General features: G+C 41.9%; 1 protein-coding gene across 3 annotated transcripts in view; it reads left to right on the top strand.

Moving 5' to 3' along the window:
- The window catches only part of LOC116975392 (arf-GAP with GTPase, ANK repeat and PH domain-containing protein 1), a 600,018-nt gene that overhangs the window by 147,949 nt on the left and 431,004 nt on the right, over positions 1–21,065 (top strand). The window lies entirely within an intron of this gene.

Here is a 21,065-nt window from a genome sequence, read left to right as displayed (position 1 = left end):
TTCTTCTCCCGCGGTCAGGCAGTCAAACAGCTGCGTCGAGACGATCGATGCTCCCGATATTGAAGCTCCTGCCGGACGATGGAAGATCCGGCGGCCGAGCCGTGCCAGACGATAAAAGGTCCTGCCAACGGGCCGAATCAAACCTTGCGATTCGGGACGGAGGAAGCTGCTGTGGCTGGGGCTCCCGAAAAGTCGGTCGCCAACCAGGGACCAGCGAGCTCCCGATGTTAAAGACCACAGGACCTGTAGCCGAAGCCTCTGAAAGTCGCGTTGCGGCTGCAATCGCAGCACCACCACAGCCTCCGAAAGTCAGCCAGCTCCATGAGTCCACAGGCTCTGCGGCCAGAGCCCTCAAGGTCGATCCCAGCTGGAGGCCGCCCAGCTCCTCAATGTTAGGCCGCTGCGTGAACGGAGATACGACACGGGAAAAAAGCTGCATCTCCGTTGAAGAAAGAGATAAAAAAAGTTTCCCCCCACCCCCACATTGTACACAACTAAAAATAGACTATTACATACATCTAATATTAACGATAAGACAAAGAAGGAGGAGAGACAGGCAGACTGCAGGCAAGTCGCAGCCGGAGAGGCAACACCACCACAAAATCCTTAAGAACCTTTTCCAATATGTAGAAACAAGGAACTGTAAATGCTGCTGTGTACACAAAAGGACACAAAGTGCTGGAGTAACTCAGCAGGCCAGGCAGCATATCTGGTGATGCTTCGGGTTGAGACCTTTCTTCAGACCCTGAAAAAGTGCAGTGTTCATCTTTGGGTTTAAAGAAGGGTCTCAACCCAAAACGTCACCTATCTGTGTTCTCCAGAGATGCTGCCTGACCTGCTGAGTTACTCCAGCATTTTGTGTCCTTTTGAGCCTTTTCCAGTATTAAATATAAGCTGTCTTATTGATAGTTAAAATTGAATGTATTCTTCTGATTTAAATTTGGTATGCGATGGCTTGCTAAAATGTTTTATATGTCATTTTGCAAGGCAAAGTAACACTTCATCAGCACAGCATTCGTATACCTTTGGCAGGTTTGGACTTATCTCTGCATATTAAAGTCTTGCATAGTCCACTGCATGTGTATTTTTTGTGTTAATCCTTTATAATAGTGCAAATAGATATATTTTATCTTTAATCTTTTTTTAAAATTCTATATGTACAAAAAATGAAATTGTGTATATTCATCTGGTAGTAATTTTAGAATGAAGCATTGCAGAAATCCAATTTTGGCACAAAGTTAACCAAAAGCTTTAGGAACTCCCCATGTTATTTGAAAGATGGTATCTTCCCATAGCTGGCCTGAGACAGCTTATATGAGGTTTTCTGGAAAATAGGAAGTGGATTTCAGTTCTTATACAGAGAAAATGATGTCTATCTACTTGTAATCATTTGGCACAGTGTAGTTTTTGTTTTGATAGGGGACTTTCAGATAGGTAGCATTTTGGAGAACGTAACGAAACAAAGTGGAGGGAAAAATGAAACTTTGATGTTGATTTGATGACAATTAACTTTTTTTCCAAAGTGTTAATATTGTGTACAATTGCACAGCCTAATAGAAAAAAATAGCAGGGAAGACAGGATGTCCCAAACACTTTATGGTCAATAATGCACTTTTAAAGTCACTGCTGTAAGATTTGAGATACATTTATCAGTTTGTACATAGCAAGCTCCTGCAAGCAACAATGTGTTAATGGGTAAAAAGGACACAAAGTGCTGGAATAACTCAGCCTAGCAAAGGAAACTCAGATGACCCAAAACGTCATCTATCCATGTTTTCTGGGGATGCTGCCTGGCCCACTGAGTTACTCCAGCACTTTGTGTCTTTTTTTTTGCCATTATCACATTGTTGTTTGCAGAGTCTTCTTTTGTACACTAGCATCTGCAGTTCCCTGTTTCTACAATGTGATATGGTAATTTGTTTAAGAGTGTTTGTTAAGGAAAAATATTGTCTGTCATTGAGGACAAGCTCTCCTGGTTCTATCTCTTTGATAGGTAGACAAAAATGCTGGAGAAACTCAGCGGGTGCAGCAGCATCTATGGAGCGAAGGAAATAGGCAACGTTTCGGGCCGAAACCCTTCTTCAGACTCTTTGATACGTTCTCTCTCTTTGAAATAGCACACTGAGATCACTAGAGTATAGATGGGATTGGTTAGATAACTCGTCGATAAAATGGCACTCCAGCTACGCCAGGTTTTAGAATTGATCGTAGGATTTGAACTCGCAGTCTTCTGCAGCAAGTTAAAGTGCTGCCAACTGAACCACAACTGATACTGGGTTGATTTGTTCTGCTTGCTAGTTATAAAGTAAGTTTAAATGGTTTAAATTTATGTTTAGACTTTATAACAAATCTACCCCAAAACTTAGCACCAACTGGTATTGAAGCTGACGGTGATACAAGGCACCCAGGTGTACCAATAAGGCCCTACTGAAATGCTTTTTTGTGAGGTGATGGAGCAGTTATTTTGCTCTGCTTCAGTCTGTGGTCATTATGAGTTGCAATGTTGACAATGGACTCAAATAGACAATGCTTCAACGTACAGTTTTTTTGATGAATGTTCAGATTTTCAACACGAAGTCCACATGATTTATGTAAAACTATGTTTCTTTTAATTCTAATTATTCTAAAATTATGGCCAGGTTACATATTAATCCAACCAGTATATCAGACTGTATATTTTGAAGGTTTGAAACTCGGGTGGGATATGATTCCATTGGTGACATCTGCACTCCAATTCTGAATAAAGTTGATCAATCCACTCACCTTCTCCCGTCACGCAGTGACCCTCTGTGGCTCCGATTTCAACACACTAGGAGCATGGAGAACCAGTTGGGAACAGACTTCGCGACCTCCTCAATTCTCTGTTGCACCGAACACCACAAACCCACCCGGCTCGGACCTGCCCCGCAAAGAGTGGGTCGCCCTGAACCGGCTCCATACAGGGGTCGGCCGGTTCAACGCCAACATGCATCGTTGGGGGCTGCGTTCATCAGCAGCCTGCATGTGTGGAGCAGACCAGCAAACAGCGCAGCACGTCATTTTCGACTGCGCTGTCCTCCGCCCCCCTGGTGGAGGGGTAGACCTCATGGCCCTCAACAACAGCACATCCAGCTGGCTACAGCATCTGGAGGGCGTTACATAACCTCTGCTGCCTCAAACGCATGAAGAAGAAGCTTAGTATGTACTGATTTTCTACTCGGAGTATATTGTAAAATATATATTATTACATTTTAATAAAGAGAAAGAAACAGTGATGATATTTCAGGTTGATAAAATATTTGATGGAAAGTCATTGTCCTGAAAGGTTGTGTTTCTGACTCCACAGATGCTTCTTGACCTGCTGCATATCGCCAGCATTTTCTCTTTCTGCAATTTCAAATTGTAATTGCTGCATCTCATTGCTGGAGATAAAGCAGAAGCATTGCTGGTTGGTGAAGGGGTATAGATTTAATAGGAATCTGAGGGTTAACTTCTTCACACAAAGGGTGGTGGGTGTATGGAACAAGCTGCCAGACGAAGTAGTTGAGGCTGGGACCATCTCAACGTTTGAAACAATTAGACAGGTACATGGATAGGACAGGGTTGGAGGAATATGGATCAAGCACAGGCAGGTGGGACTAGTGTAGCTGGAACATGTTGGCCGGCGTAGGCAAGTTGGGCTGGAGGGCCTATTTTCACACTGTATCACTCTTTCTCTATGACAATGACAAATTGAGAGGAGTTACACTTGTTTGAATTGAGTAGAGGCTGAAGTTTGCTGCCAAAATTGATGGATTGCTGCAGTCATTAGAACTCTAGACATTTGACTGAGTAGAAACCTCCTGCAACTTGCTTTCTTTGCACTGCTAGAGAGATGGCCAGTCTTAATGTATGTGTATGAGTGTAAAATGGAGAAAGTTGCTAATGCTATACATTGCTATACATTGCTTTGCTTAAGCTAATGTTACAGGATCAGCACCACAACAGATTGCCGACATATGTTAATCTCCAAGTGACATTTTCATATGAATCTGCATTTTGTCATTGGACCAATCGAAATGTACTGTAGGGACCAGCCAGAGGTGTATTTTGTAACTTCTACAGTTTTATTGCAACATGGCAAAGCTAGGATTTGGCAAAGGAAAGCAGCTGTTTTTGTTGTACAGTTTGTCTAACTGCATTGTATCTTTATTATCAAATTGAGTACTAGACCCAGCTGCAGATGGTGATGGAAATGATGTCTATGAATCTGAGATGACATCTGAGAAGTCTTTTATATTTTCCACCAATTGGTGCAATTGTCATAGTTTACTTTAGTTTAGAGATACAATGCGGAAACAGGGCCTTCGGCCCAATGAGTCCGCACTGACCAGCGAACCCCTCACATTAACACTCTCCTGTACACACTAGGGACAATTTACACTTATACATTGCCAATTAACCTACAAACCTGTATGTCTTTGGAGTGTGGGAGGAAACCGTAGATCTCAGAGAAAACCCATGAGGTCACGGGGAGAACATACAAACTCTATACAGATAGCATCCGTAGTCGGGATCGAACCCGGGTCTCCGGCGCTGCAAGCGCTGTAAGGCAGCAACTGTGCCTCCGTGCCACCCCTTAAAAAAGTTGCAAAAGACTATTTCAGGTGCGAGAAGATGCAACCACCAACTATCTTCTGTTATGCATCTTTTAACATAAACAAGTACAATTCTACACTCCATCAGAATGTTTACTTTTGTAAGTAATTTTGTTAGATCTGGACATCAGTGACAAGGAAAACATTTGTTGTCCCACCTACCTCACCTTGAGAAGATAGTGACCCACTTTCTTGAACCAGTGCCTTTTTTCTATCTCTGCAGGATGCCCATTCTCTAATCTGCTATTGCAGCCAGTATTTATATGGCTGGTGCAGTTGAGTTTCTGTTCAATAGTGACCCTGTCTATTTAAGGAGGGGGGATCTTAGTGATGACAATGCCTCTGCATATTAAGGGTAGATGGTTAGACTTTCTGTCATTGGAGATGGTCATTTGCTTCCACTTATATAATACAATTTTTATTTGCCACTTCTCAGTCCATGTCTGAGAGTTGTTCACATCTTGCTGTATGCAGGCATAGATTGTTTCATTTACTGAGGAGCAGGGATGGTGGATGAGACAGATACAATTGTGGCATTTAAGATAACTTTTTGATAGGCATATGGATATGCAGGGAATGGAGGGGTATGAATTATGTACAGGCAGATATGATTTGGTCTTGGCGTCATGTTCAGCACAGACATTGTAGGCCAAAGGGACAGTTCCTGTGCTGTACTGTTCTATGTTTAATAGAACATTTTTAAAAGTTTTAAAAAATTGGGATCATTGAGCATGCAATTTTGAAAGCGATTTATATTTTCAGAAGACCACTTTCAAGAAAAATAAGAAAGCTGGGTTCTTCATATTTAAGTGTGCTGGGCATTCCACCACAACCCTCTCAACCCTGAATAAGCCAGTTCCAAATCCATACGACCTAGTTATTGTGATTCGCATACATCTTAATCTTCTGGATCAATTTACTATGAGGAACCTTATCAAAAGCCTTATCAAAATTCCCACTTCCTTGATCAACAACCAACACTCTTCGCTTGATGGCATTAAAATCAGAAAATATTCAGCAGGTCAGACAGTATCTGTATAGAGAGAAACAGAGTTCCAGGTTGATGACCTTCGATTAAAGTATTGAAGCCAGTTGTGTGGTTAATATCAAACTGATAATTGCAGGAGCATACCGCGCAGAAATTGACAGCTATGCTTTCTACATTGCAACAGTGATCTGCTGTAAAAGGTCATTCATAAGCTATAAAATACTTTGGAACATCCTGAGTGAGATTTCAACGGTTCTATATAAACGCAGATGATTTAAATATATATATATATGGAAGGATTAACGTATATATATATATGGAAGGATTAACAATGATAAATACAGCTAAGCTTTTTGATTTGTAAAGAAATTGTGCTTTGCAGATCACCTCCCAGTATCACAGTTCTTAGGCTTGTTGTCGTAATTGCTGTTGCACATTATTTCCTGCTTCCGTTGGTCCTTGGCAACGTGCTTCCCTGCAACCTGTCATGTTCTGATAATGTCAGCAGGGTGCATTTCTGAAGAACATATGGTGAGGAAAGAAAGGAAGGATAAATGAGGTCAGGAAAGATTTCACTTACTGTATAGTTGAAAAGTTTAGTGTTTACTAGACCAAGTGCAGACCCGTTGGGTCTGCTCCCCCAACGCACCCGTCCCCTAACCGTAGCCCCCACGGGAGGCATGGTCCTCCAACTTAACTGTTGCCAAAAGTAAGATTCAAGCACTCCGCAAGGATCATAGCTCATGAGCCTCCCCCAGTACTGGGATTAAAAAAAAAAAATCCCAATCCCCAATTGCAATACCAATTGACCCTCCCCATCTTGTCCTGCCAGGAGCTATGATGGCAACATTGTTGCAAATGTCGGGTGCACTTGCTGTGAGATGCCATTGAGCTGAAAAGTCCAGAGTGTTGCTGGCAATGTTCCTGTCATGCAACTTTGTATCAACGTGTGTTGGAAGCTGTGAGGAATGATTTTTACCAGTAAAAACCATTTAAAATTCAAAGTGTTTTTAAACATTTTCAGTAATGCCTGAAATTTTCAGATAAATAGATTTCGGACTCGAGGGGAAAAATCTCTACCGGAATATGTAAAAATGTTACCGTTACCGCGTCGTTTTTTCGAGAAGATGTGATTACACACGAACAAATAAATACACACACACACATCCACTTCCACACACACACACACACACACACACATCCAAGATCAGAGTTTTAATAGTTACTAGACCAAGTGCAGACCAGTTGGGTCTGCTTTTCCAACGCACCCGCCCCCTACCCGTAGCTCCATGGGAGGCATGGTTCTCCAACTCAACCCGTTGCCAACGGTAAGATTCGAGCACTCAGCAAAGATCATAGCTCGTGAGCCTCCCCCAGCACTGGAGTTGAAAAAAAATATATCAATCCCCAATTGCAATACCAATTGACCCTCCCCCTCCTGACCTGCCAGGAGCTATGATGGCAACATTGTTGCAAATGTCATGTGCACTTCAGTTCAGAATGTTGCTGGCAGTGTTCAAAGTATTTTTGAACATTTTTATTAATTGCTCGAGAAATAAAGCATGAATTTTTCAGATAAGGCGATTTTGGACTGCATGGAAAAAAATCTCTACTGGAATATGTAAACATTTTACCACACACACACACACACACACACACAGACACACACACACACACACACACACACACACACACACACACACACACACTAACCCCCCCCCCACACACACACTAACCCCCCCCTCTTGATATTAAATTTATTCATTCGCTCCTTTTACCCCCATCCTCCACCCTATCCACTCACGCATAGCCCCCAACTGCGCAGGCGTGGCTAGAGAGGGAGAGGTGGGGTAGAGAGAGAGGGCAGGGACAGGGAGACGGCAGAGACAGGGAAAGGGCAGAGACAGGGAGAGGGCAGAGACAGGGAGAGGGCAGAGACAGGGAGAGGGGGCTTGCTGTCTTTTGGAGCTGCGGTTTCCGGTTGTCCGTTGCCGTTTGGAGCTGGGGTTTCCGATTTGCGGCGTCTTTTTGAGACAGGGAGAGGGCAGAGACAGGGAGAGGGGAGCAACTTCCCCACCGGCCCGAGGATCCCCGAGTGAGGGGGGCGGGGCCACTGCGAGGGGGCGGCCGGGTGACGTCACTCGCAGTGCGTGAACACACCGTGTAGCCATTGTGACGTCATCAGCCAAAGCCGCTCGGTTATATTTTCTCAGTTCTTTCAGATTTTTGCACATTTTGATTAATAACCCGAGAAATAATGGATGACTTCACAGCATAAATCTCTATCGGAATATGTAAACATTTTACCGGTAGCGCGTCGTTTTTTCGAGAAGATGTGAATCACACACAAACACACAAATAAATACACAACCAAGATCAAAGTTTTATAGTTATAAGGATATGGATATGATGATATATGGATATGATATGGATATGATGATATATGGATATGGATATGATATGGAACTTGTTGGCTTGCTATATGCACAAAGAACCATGTAAAAACTAAACTTCCAAAATAACTGGCCATTTAAAGATTGAAGTGAATACCCTGGTGTTTCAGTCAAATATTTTCGTAAGTAGGAATTAATGTTTATTCAGAAAATTCCACAATGTAACATGGTAGGCGGAAAGGATGGGTGAGTGTGTTTAGTGTGTTCAGTGTAAACATTGGTGTTTCTTCTTCTTCTTGCGTATGGCGTGCACAGCCTAAAGTTGTAGGTCAACTTGTTCTATTTGATCTTGTTTGTGCACGTCGGGTTGATTGCATTAGTCGAAACAGGGTGGACCACGTGAAGGTTGCAACCTCCCACCCCACATTGGTGTTTGAAGCATTTGTCGCTTTGCATCTATACGTAAATACTGAAAGATTATAGTACTAAATAATCGTGTGTTAGCTCAAAATAATGTAGATTGTGTATTTTAAATATATGGAAGTATACAAATTAATAACAATTACTTATTATTTGCTATTAGAATCTGCCATTTTAATAACCAACCAGCTGTGTTCAATTAATTACAATGTAAAAGCAAAACTTACTTTTACAGCAATAAAACTAACCACTTCAACGAAAAAATCAGAATTAAGCCAGACACCAAATATCATGGTTTATTGGATATTTACCTTATTGCTAATTTGAAATGTCTCAATAAGTTCATGTTTATAAGTCATAGGAGCAGAAGTGGGCGATTTGGCCCATCGAGTTTACTCTGCCATTCAATCATGACTGATCTATCTTTCCCTCTCAAACTTTTTCTCGTGCTATCTCTCCATAACCTTTGACACCCTTCCTAATCTAGAATCTGTCAATTTCCGCCTTAAAAATACCCAATAACTAGGCCCCCATAATCATTGTCTATGGCAATGAATTCCACAGATTCCTCACTAAGAAATTCTTCCTCATCTTCTCTCTAAAGGTACGTCCTTTTATTCAGAGGCTCTGGCCTCGGGTTCAAGACTCTCCAACTAGTGGAAACGTCCTCTCTACATCCACTCTATCCCGGTAAGTTTCAATTAGGTCATTGCTCATCCTTCTAGACTCCAAGGTGTACAGGCCCAGTTAACATCATATGTTAACCCAAACATCCCCGGGATCATTTTCGGGATCCTCTCGAAAGGGAGCACATCCTTCCTCAGATATGAGACCCAAAACTGCTAAAAATATTCCAAATGTGGTCTGACCAGTGGCTTATTAAAGCCTCAACATTACATCCCTGTTTTTATATTCTAGTCCACTCAAAATAAATGTAGCATTTGATTTGCCTTCCTACTATCGATTCAACTTGACAATTAACCTTTTGGGCATCCTGCACCAGCACAGCCAGGTCCCTTTGCACCTCTGATTTCTGAATCCTTTCCCCATTTAGTAAATAGTCTTGCCTTTATTCCTACAACCAAAATGCATGACTGCACACTTTGCCACACCTTATTCCATCTGCCACTTCTTTGACCACTCTCCCCACCTGTCCAAATCCTTCTGCAGACTCCCTGCTTTCCGTACACCACCTGCCCCTCCACCTGTCCTTGTATCGTCCGCAAACTTGGTCACAAAGCTTTAATTTCCCTCATCCAAATCATTGATATACAGCGTGAACAGTAGTGGCCGCACAACCGACCTGCGGAACAACGCTAGCTAACCATTTATTCCCACTCTTTGCTTTCAGCCATCTAGCCAACCTTCTATTCATGCTAGTATCTTCCCTCTAATACCATGGGCTCTCATCTTTAGCAGCCTCACGTGCGGCACCTTATCAAAGGCCTTCTGAAAATCCAGGTAAACAACATCCACCGACTCTCCTTTGACTATCCTGCTATTAACTTTCACAAATAATTTTAACAGATCCTTTCCTTCCCTCTTTCTTTTTGAGCAACGTGGCTTAATGACTACTTATTTCAGTAAGTAATTCCTACTTGCGTTGTGAGAGTCACACATTAAAATGTAGTGAATGTGGCAATAGTTGAAAGGTTTCTCTTTATATGTTTCAAATCTTGACAAACAACATTCCACTCATACATGTCCACTCTTACATAATAGTCAAACTGTAGTGGTGCTTTTACAATTGTTATTCTTAAATGTCACTGTGAAACATTGGGTACACTGTTATATAACCATGGATCTGTGGTCCACCTGTCAAGGGAGAAGTTGCCCAGGTCACACCCTCAACACCCTCCCAGGGACCTACTGGAACCTTTTTCATGACAGTATTGTGAGAGGCAAAAGTCAAGTTTACTTCATGCAGGATTGTTTCATGCAACACAAAAATACATAGGAATATTTGTCAAATGTAGTCCATAAAAGGTAAAGAAAGTTGCCCACGAGTGTGGCTGATTACATCAGTGAGTGGCACTGATAGGTAGACAGATTTGAGGCTGATGTTAGTCCTCTGGTGTCAGATACCTAGCTCCAGGAGTAGGCTGACAGTAACATCTAGACTAAGTGGGACCTGTTGGGTCCCAGTCATATGGGAGGCCTGGTCCCCCAACGAAACTCGTTCCCCCAATGCACCCCATTCCCCCAACGCAATATTCCACCACTCATGCCTATCCGCCTCCCATCAAATCCACTCCCCCCTCTATCCCACCTTGCCCATCACTCCGGACCACTTCTACCCCCCTCCCTACCCCCGTGCACTCTACCATCCCTCTCTTTCCCCCTCCCTCCCTTTGTCTCCCCTCCTCCCTACCTCATCACTCCCTCATCCCTCTCTTGCCCTCATCCCTCTCATTCCTCTCTCCCCCCTCCCTCCCTCATCCCACTCTTCCCCCTCCCTCACTCATCCCTCTCTCCCCCCTCCCTCCCTCATCCCTCTCTCTCCCCTCTCCCTTCCCTCCGAAAGTCCGGTTAGAAACCTCCGCTCCGCGATGACACAGGAAGGGGCGGACCGTCCCGGAGAGTGACAGGGGAAAGAGACTAATCCGCTGGAAGACGGGAGAAGAGATCAATCTGCGCACGTGCGTTTTTTAAGATTTTCTAAACCTCGCTAACGTTTACGACATTCAACCGATCGGAACAAACTTGGTGCAATCACAGCATAGGAGAACGGTGAGTGAATTAGCGAAAAATCATAGCGCTATCGCGAACCATTTTTGCGCAAATAGAATGACCGCCAAACCGGAAGATAACAAGATCAGAGTTTTAGTTATGTATGGATATAGATAGAAGATATAGAAGATAGTCCTGGGATTAGGACGAAGAAAATCAGAAATATAAACATACACGCAGTATAATCCACGGTAATATCACAATCATTATTCCTCATGATAACATTAGTCATTAGGAATATGGAAGTAATTTTAGCAAGTCATATCTAGTCCGTTCAAGCGTAGATATTTCATTTGCCCCATCAACAGGCTACATTAAAAAAAAATTATCCTTTAAATCCGCACAGACAATTAATGTTTGTGACTGGAGGCACAAATCTGCCCCAAGCCTAAAATCCATTCCACCTATTAAAACAGAAACAGCATAAGGCAAGTACATTAGGATACTAACAGAATTTATTTTTGAAAAACCTTTTGCATACGTGTTTAGAGAGTTAAGTGCCTGTCCCACTTGGGTGTCATTTGCGCGTCACGCAGATGGCGCACGAAGATTTTGTACATCCCAAAATCCTGAGACGCTGCGCGTCACTGCCTACGTCACCAAGCACCATGTGCGTAATGCGCACCATGCACGCGCGTCGTGCGTCGTGACACGTAAACGATGTCGCGTAAATGACGCGCAAATGACGCCCAAGTGGGACAGGCCCTTAAATGTTGTTGACAATTAACAGGGAAGAGTTTGGGAATGCACTACAGGACATAAATATTTTCTATTGTGATTACGGTATATTTTTTACCAGAAGAAAATATTTTGTAGCAATGTTTATAGGAGTGCCTTAATTTCTATATTCACAATAATTTTATGGATTAGTTATAAATCTCAAGTAATTTGATCTTATTGTCAAATATTGATAATAAAACAGCTTATGGTTTGTTTAAAACATAGATCCTGACATGATACAGTTTTTAAAATACACATTTTAAAAATGGGTGCACAGTATCAGGGGAGCATTACCATACATGGACTTCTGTGGTTTGAGAAGGTAGTTCAGCACTATCTTAAGAGCAATTGGGGATGGGCAACAAATGGGTATCCAGAGCATAAAAAACACGGACTCAGGCTTCTAAGAGCCAAGAAGGGAAGAGAACTTATTGTGGACAGAGATAGTGTCTGTACCTCCTGAACATTGCAACATCTCAAAGAAAAGCCAATTTTTGAATCAAGTGCCCTTGGATCCTACCCACAACTCAGTGAGAGCACATCACAAGGTTTAAAAGCTTGTCCAAATGTTGAAAACAGTAAGGTCTCAATTGGCACACAAAATCCTTGCTGCATCCCAGAGTACTTAAGGAAGTAGCTCCAGAAATAGTGGATGCATTAGTAATAATCTTTCAAAACTCTTTAGATTCTGGAGTAGTTCCTGAGGATTGGCGGGTAGCAAACGTAACCCCACTTTTTAAGAAGGGAGGGAGAGAGAAAACGGGGAATTACAGACCAGTTAGTCTAACATCGGTAGTGGGGAAACTGCTAGAGTCAGTTATTAAAGATGGGATAGCAGCACATTTGGAAAGTGGTGAAATCATTGGACAAAGTCAGCATGGATTTACAAAAGGTAAATCATGTCTGACGAATCTTATAGAATTCTTCGAGGATGTAACTAGTAGCGTGGATAGGGGAGAACCAGTGGATGTGGTGTATCTGGACTTCCAGAAAGCTTTCGACAAGGTCCCACATAAGAGATTAGTTTACAAACTTAAAGCACACGGCATTGGGGGTTCAGTATTGATGTGGATAGAGAACTGGCTGGCAAACAGGAAGCAAAGAGTAGGAGTAAACGGGTCCTTTTCACAATGGCAGGCAGTGACTAGTGGGGTACCGCAAGGCTCAGTGCTGGGACCCCAGCTATTTACAATATATATTAATGATCTGGATGAGGGAATTGAAGGCAATATCTCCAAGTTTGCGGATGACACTAAGCTGGGGGGCAGTGTTAGCTGTGAGGAGGATGCTAGGAGACTGCAAGGTGACTTGGATAGGCTGGGTGAGTGGGCAAATGTTTGGCAGATGCAGTATAATGTGGATAAATGTGAGGTTCTCCATTTTGGTGGCAAAAACAGGAAAGCAGACTATTATCTAAATGGTGGCCGACTAGGAAAAGGGGAGATGCAGCGAGACCTGGGTGTCATGGTACACCAGTCATTGAAAGTGGGCATGCAGGTGCAGCAGGCAGTGAAGAAAGCGAATGGTATGTTAGCTTTCATAGCAAAAGGATTTGAGTATAGGAGCAGGGAGGTTCTACTGCAGTTGTACAGGGTCTTGGTGAGACCACACCTGGAGTATTGCGTGCAGTTTTGGTCTCCAAATCTGAGGAAGGACATTATTGCCATAGAGGGAGTGCAGAGAAGGTTCACCAGACTGATTCCTGGGATGTCAGGACTGTCTTATGAAGAAAGACTGGATAGACTTGGTTTATACTCTCTAGAATTTAGGAGATTGAGAGGGGATCTTATAGAAACTTACAAAATTCTTAAGGGGTTGGACAGGCTAGATGCCGGAAGATTGCTCCCGATGTTGGGGAAGTCCAGGACAAGGGGTCACAGCTTAAGGATAAGGGGGAAATCCTTTAAAACCGAGATGAGAAGAACTTTTTTCACACAGAGAGTGGTGAATCTCTGAAACTCCCTGCCACAGAGGGTAGTCGAGGCCAGTTCATTGGCTATATTTAAGAGGGAGTTAGATGTGGCCCTTGTGGCTAAGGGGATCAGAGGGTATGGAGAGAAGGCAGGTACGGGATACTGAGTTGGATGATCAGCCATGATCATATTGAATGGCGGTGCAGGCTCGAAGGGCCGAATGGCCTACTCCTGCACCTAATTTCTATGTTTCTATGTTTCTAAGTTGGAAATAGTGGCGAAGTATGTCAGGTGCAAATTCCTGACTTTGATGCCCTCATCTGGGAAGAGGACCTATGATTCTTACTTTGATTATCTGCAGGAAAGGATATTATACAGGATATTATGATTATCTACAGGAAAGAATTGCACTAATTATGGAGGGGTTGTCCTATTCTCTGTCACAGAGCATCATTCCAAGGATCCGCTTAACTACCTCCACAAGGAATTGACATTATTCCGTCAATGCAAAGGTATAAGGATTGAATTGTACTGTGCGACAAATATAGGAAAACTATAGAGAACAGCAACATTTGTTGCACAACTCTTTTATAACTATAGAAGAGACATTTTTTTTTTTGAAAACCTGCCTTATCTTAAATTGGGGAAACTTGTAATATTTAGTTTTTGGTGATCAGAGGAATGAGAGGAATCAAACAGAATATAAATGTTATATTTGGGGTGCAGCGGACTGAAAGCCAATGTATTGAACAAGGAACTGGATGAATGGGCTTGTATTCACTGGAGTTTAGAAGGATGAGGGGGAATCTTATAGAAACATATAAAATCATAAAAGGACTGGACAGAGGGCAGTGGAGGCCAAATCACTGGATGGAGAGAGTTAGATAGAGCTCTAGGGGCTAGTGGAATCAAGGGATATGGGGAGATGGCAGGCATGGGTTATTGATTTGGGACGATCAGCCATGATCACAATGAATGGCGGTGCTGGCTCGAAGGGCCGAATGGCCTCCTCCTGCACCTATTTTCTATGTTTCTATGTTTCTAATGGAGCATGGCCAAGAAATAATCATGTCAAGCCATGTGTGATGCTTTGATAGTTGCACAAGATTAGTGTAATAATTTATGTATAGGAAGGAACTGCAGATGCTGGTTTAAACTGAAGATACACACAAAAAGCTGGAATAACTCAGCAGAACAGGCAGCATCTCTGGAGAGAAGGAATGGGATGACGTTTCGAGTCGACTGGTTAGGGATAAGGGAAACGAGAGATATAAACGGTGATATGAAGAGATAAAGAGCAATTAATGAAAGATAAGCAAAAAAGTAGCAATGATTAAGGAAACAGGCCATTGCCCAAGCGAAATATGAGATCTGTTGTTCATGATGTGGACTCTTATACATCGGTGAGACCAAATGCAGACTGAGCAATCGTTTCGGGGAACACCTTCGCTCAGCCCGCCTGAACCAACCTGATCTCCTGGTTGCTGGACACTTTAATTCTCCTTCCCATTCCTACACATGGAGACCTTTCTGTCCTCGGGCTCCTCCATTGTCAGAGTGGCTAAATGCAAATTGGAGGAACAGCATCTTATATTTCGTTTGGACAGCTTGCAGCCCAGTGGTATGAATATTGATTTCTCCCACTTCAGATAGCCCCGGCATTCCCTCTCACTCTATCCCTCCCCCACCCAAGCCGCACTAGCTTTTCATTTTCACCCTACAAACTGTTCCCTTTATCATTGTTACTTTTTTGCATATCTTTCATTCATTTTTCTTTATTTCTCCACATCACTGCCTATATCTCTCGTTTCCCTTATCCCTAACCAGTCTGAAGGAGGGTGTCGACCCGAAATGTCACCCATTCCTTCTCTCCAGAGATGCTGCCTGTCCCGCTGACTTACTCCAGCTTTTTGTGTCTATCTTCAGTGTAATAATTTAGTTTGGAGGTTACGTGGAATTCATCTGTCCAGCATAATGTAACTACATTATGGATTGCCCTGTACCATGGTATTTTTTTAATTTATTTTGGTTCTGACATTTCCCAACTTCCCATGAGATGCAACTAATTAGCAATAATTTGATTACTTTTATTTTTACTAGTTGAGCTCATGAGATACTGAGCGTCCAATGAACACCAATTCCCAAACATTTGTGTTGTTTTAAATTAAAAAACATCTACTTCATGGACAATATTTTCCTGTTTTTCAGCTCTGGCTAATGCAAGTAATGTTGTATAGATAATTAATATTTGTTCATTAAATACGTTTCCATTTGTAAAAAGATCCAAGATGACACTTTTTGCTACTTCTCAGTGGAATGATAGCAAGGTTTCTTGCTCTGTGGCCCAGAGCACTGCAGTACCATGTACAAGTATCTTTATGGGATATTAAATGGATTTAATTATGACTTCCACTTTGCTAAAACTCTGAGAAGAATGTAGCTCCATAAATAGAACGAGTCCCAGTCTATAAATAAAAGACTCATTTACTGGAGTGTTTTTAAAAATTATTATTTAATCAATTATTATTTTAATTGTTACTTTTATTTCTTCCAGGATATTGGCAATATTTTATACTGTTATTACATTGCATTATTAAATTGAAATATTTTACTATTAGACAAATTAACCAACAGTAACTTAATATATGAAGGGAATTCCACTAATTCTCCACATTTGCTTTCCAGTGTTGTTTCACACATGATAATACATGGTTATTTTTGTTTCCGATTGTTTTCAAGGTAATGGGATTTATGAACAAACTATATTTAATCTGTTAAGTGCATGTCAATTTTGATCATTTTATTTTTTTGATTGAAACTATTTGCAATTGTAAATAAGTAAATAACAATAGCATGGTTTGCGGAATAAGTGTGGATTCACAGAGCCCTCCATAATGTTTGGGACAAAGACCCATCATTTATTTATCTGCCTCTGTACTCCACAATGTAGAAATTACAGCAGGGTTTATACATAGTCCCCCCATTTCAGGGCACCATAATGTTTGGTACACAGCAATGTCATGTAAATGAAAGTAGTTATGTTTAGTATTTTGTTGCATATCCTTTCCATGCAATGACTGCTTGACGTCTGCGATTCGTGGACATCACCAGTTGCTGGGTGTCTTCTCTGGTGATGTTCTGCCAGGCTTGTATTGCAGCCATCTTTAGCATGCTTGTTTTGGGGGTTTGTACCCTTCAGTTTTCTTTTCAGCATATTAAAGGCTTCCTCAATTGGGTTCAGATCGGGTGATTGACTTGGCCACTCAAGAATTGACAATTTTTTAGCTTTGAAAAACTCTTTTGTCGCTTTAGCAGTATGATTGGGATTATTCGGGAATATTTGGGAAACTTCGGGCCTCACTCACCCAGACCTGCAACAGACCCCAAGTCTAAAATGGCTCAGCACTTCAACTCCCCCTCCCATTCCGAATCCGATCTTTCTGTCCTGGGCCTCCTCCATGGCCAGAGTGAGTACCACCAGAAATTGGAGGAGCAGCACCTCATATTCCACTTGGGCAGTCTGCACCCCAGCGGCTTGAACATTGACTTCTCCAATTTCCGGTAGCCCTTGCTGTCTCCTCCCCTTCTCAGCTCTCCCTCAGCCCTCTGGCTCCTCCTCTTCCTTTCTTCTTCCAGCTCCCCCACCCTGCATCAGTATGAAGAAGGATTTTGGCCCAAAACGTTGCCTATTTCCTTCGCTCCATAGATGCTGCCACACCCGCTGAGTTTCTCCAGCATTTTTGTCTACCTTCGATTTTCCAGCATCTGCAGTTTCTTCTTGAACATGTTTGGGATTATTGTCTTGCTGTAGAATGAACCGCTAGCCAATGTGTTTTGTGGCATTTGTTTGAACTAGAGCAGATAGGATGTGTCTGTACACCTCAGAATTCATTATGCTACTACCATCAGCAGTTGTATCATCAATGAAGATAAGTGAGTCAGTACCTTTAGCAGCCATACATGCCCAGGCCATAACACCCCCACCACCGTGTTTCACAGATGAGATGGTATGCTTTGGATCTTGGGCAGTTCTTTCTCTCCTCCATAGTTTGCTCTTACCATCACTCTGATATAAGTTAATCTTCGTCTCATCTGTCCACAAGACCTTTTTCCAGAACGTTGGTTGCTCTTTTAAGTACTTCTTAGCAAACTGTAACCTGGCCATCCTATTTTTACGGGTAACCAGTGGTTTGCATCTTGCAGTGTAGCCTCTACACTTCTGTTCATGAAGTCTTCTGTGGACAGTGGTCATTGACAAATCCACACCTGACTCCTGAAGAGTATTTCTGATCTGTCGGACAGGTGCTTGGGGATTTTTCTTTATTATAGAGATAATTCTTCTGTCGTCAGCTGTGGAGGTCTTCCTTGGCCTGCCAGTCCCTTTGCAATTAGTAAGCTCACCGGCGCTCTCTTTCTTCTTAATGATGTTCCAAACAGTTGATTTTGGTAAGCATAAGGTTTGGCTGATGTCTCTAACAGTTTTATTCTTGTTTCTCAGTCTCATAATGGCTTCTTTGACTTTCATTGGCACAACTTTGGTCCTCATGTTGATAAATAGGAATAAAAGTTTTCAAAGGTGAAGGAAAGACTAGGTGCTGAGAGTTCTCTTACACCTGCATTATAGAGGCATTAAAAACACCTGCGAGGCCATGTGTCCCAAACATTATGGTGCCCTGAAATGGGGAGTGAAACCAAAATGTATAAAAAATACCCTTTAATAAAATCTGACATTGTGCACTTTAACCACATGTGATTTTTCTCTATTAAAAATCTCAAATTGTGGAGCACAGAGGCAAATAAATAAATGATGGGTCTTTGTCCCAAATATTATAGAGGGCACTGTATGTTGCATTTGTTCAGGATGAGCAATAGCAAAGCCATAGAAAGAAATAATGGCCTCTAGTTGTGGATGTGAAAGTAATGGAGTTATGTTGCTATCCGGTGTGAATGTATGGTGTGAAATAAGAGATAACAGGTTTTACACAGTGGTTTAACTTATAGTGGGAGGGATGAGGAACAATTACATGCAAAGCACATTTTGGAAAAACCTGTTTCTTTCCCTGTACTTCAGTGTTCTGCATCTACCCAGGAGGATTTGGTATTGTTCAATACCAGGACTTGTTTTTCTAATTGTGTTTTGCACTAATGTTTTGGTTTTGCAGTATTTTTAAAATTTTCAATCTTGCAGAATTGATGCATAATTTATGGTTGTGTGTGTTGTCTGAGTCTATGTGCTTCTGATGCTGCAGCAGGCAAGATTTTCATTGTACCAGTACCTCACCGTGCATGTGCAAATGACAATAAACTCAACTCAACTTGATGAAGATTAATGACGACTCCAAATCAGTTTTGGTCTGATATATGATATATTCAAGACCAAGACTGATACTCTTTCTATTTACCAAAGAGTTGCTGTAGACATTTCATTTATTATCTTGACTATTCTAGTCACTCCTGATTGACAACCTTTTAATTTTCTAACGTTGTCCCAACCATTTTTCCAACGGGTTTTTGATTCTGTCCCGTTCTTCTAATCCTGCATAAATCTTTTCTGCCCTTCCCATTTTCCTCGTCATGCCTTTGTTTTCCTAAACCTTTTGCCCATCTACTCTTTTTTCTGATCTGTTCTTCTCATGATTTTCTCCCCACCCTGCAGTTATTTTTCAACCCTCTCCATTTTTTCCGAATGCTTGATTGTTTTATTTTCTCAATTGTTTCTGAATAACCCACATCCCCCCATTTTACATTCCCCTCCTCAACATTCCTTATCCCTATTTTCCTCCCTCCTGTTATTTTGTTGCCCTGGGCTCTCCCATTTTCACCCATTCCCACACTTTACCCCATTCTCCACTTCCCATCCTCTTGTATCTTACTTCTCCTCTCCATAATTTATTCTGTCTCCTCACCACTGCCTTTCACATTGCCTCACACCCACTTCAACTTCTACGTCCCTGATTTTTATTTGCATTTCTCCTCACCCAATTTTCTGCTTCCAGTATTTTTCACTCTCCCGTAAATATGAATTCATCTGCTCACTCTGGTCTTTTTCGCCCAACATTTCTGCAACCTCAGTCCAGCAGTAACACCTCAATAATTTCTCGACTTTGAGACATACAGCATGGAAACAGGCCCTTTTGCCCAACTCCTCCACATTGACCAAGATGTTCCATCTAAGCTAGTCACATTTGCCTGCATTTGGTTCATATGCCTCTAAATCATTGCTGTCATGTTCCTATCCCAATGTCTGAAATGTACGCCACCTGCCCCAACTACCTCCTCTGGCTGCTCACTCCATATATGTACTAATATTTTCCCTAGTTTCAAATCTCTACATTGTTTTCCTGCTGCACACCTTTAAAAGCACCTGTCCAATTCACTGGGGTTTCTGTTTCCTTCGCTTCCATCCAGTTATCGATCAATGCGTTTAATTCCTCCCCTAACGACACACCTGCCTTCAGCTGAGCTGCTTCTATACATGGGAATTCCCTTGATCCATTCTTTAACGATATATGTATGTTTCAAGTTTCGTTCGTTAAAGCTCCTGCAAAGTAACAAAATATGATACTGTCTTAAACTACTACATAAATATTGATCGCTGTTAACTGTGGCACTTCAAAATTCTGTATGAAATATGCTATTTTGGTAAATAACGGAGGAAATCAACAGCACCATGAGTAATTTTGGCTTGGGCTACACAATAAACTTAATTCAACTAGAATGTTACTTAAATTTTGTTTGGAGTTACAATAGTGAGAAACCACATGTCAGTTTCTTGAACTTTTGGAATAGTTTCCATGGTACATCAGTAAAAAAAGTTCATACTACTTCAATCATTAAAGCTCTTAATTGATACTTTTACAAAAACACAAAATGTTGAAAGAACTCAGGCAAAGCAGTATTGTGGAAAGATAAATCTTTGTGGAAAAATAGGTCAGGGACCCTTCCTCAGAATTGAGTCATGTTGTAATCATGGAAATAGTGGAAGGGAGACAAAATTGCTGGAGAAACTCAGCGGGTGAGGCAGCATCTATGGACCGAAGGAATAGGTGACGTTTCGGGTCGAGACCCTTCGTCTGAAGAAGGGTCTCGACCCGAAACATCACCTATTTTTCCAGCATCTGCAGTTCTTTCTTAAACATGGAAATAGTGGATGTTTGTCGGCTCGTTCTACACCATTGCAAGCTTTTTGCAGTATTTTATTTTGCAGACAAGTGCCAGGTTTAACCGTAAAAAACAGCGGAATTTGGAAATGTTTCAGCAAATCTTCAGGCTCCTTCAACATATT

The sequence above is a fragment of the Amblyraja radiata genome, chromosome 7 (genome assembly GCF_010909765.2).
Source record: "Amblyraja radiata isolate CabotCenter1 chromosome 7, sAmbRad1.1.pri, whole genome shotgun sequence".
Taxonomy (NCBI): Eukaryota; Metazoa; Chordata; class Chondrichthyes; order Rajiformes; family Rajidae; genus Amblyraja; species Amblyraja radiata.
Note: the sequence above shows the minus strand (reverse complement) of the source record. Positions and strands in the feature narration are given on the sequence as shown.